The following is a 396-nucleotide window of genomic DNA, read 5'->3' as shown; positions in this document are numbered from 1 at the left end:
CCCAGGAGTTGTTTAGCATCATGCTGTTTAGTGTCCATGTCTTGTGGGTTTTGGGGGGACCTTGTTGGTGTTGATGTTTATTTTTATTCCACTGTGGTCCGAGAAGGTACATGGCACAATTTCGGTCCTTTTAAATTTGCTTATTCTTGATTCATGGCTAATTATGTGGTCGATCTTAGAATACATTCCATTTGGTGATGAGTATAATATGTGTTCTGTGGTCTTTGGATGGACTGTTTTGTAGGTATCAATTAAGTCCATTTGGTCCAGAGTCACATTGAGGTTCCGGATCTCCTTGCTGATTTTTTGTCCTGATGATTGTCTAGGGTTGTGAGTGGGATATTAAAGTCCCCAGTTGTGATGGTGCTGGAGTCAATATCTTTCTTTAATTTTCCT

This window comes from Carlito syrichta, unplaced genomic scaffold (assembly GCF_000164805.1).
Source record: "Carlito syrichta isolate Samal-C Ts95f unplaced genomic scaffold, Tarsius_syrichta-2.0.1 Scaffold309493, whole genome shotgun sequence".
Classification (NCBI taxonomy): Eukaryota; Metazoa; Chordata; class Mammalia; order Primates; family Tarsiidae; genus Carlito; species Carlito syrichta.
Note: the sequence above shows the minus strand (reverse complement) of the source record.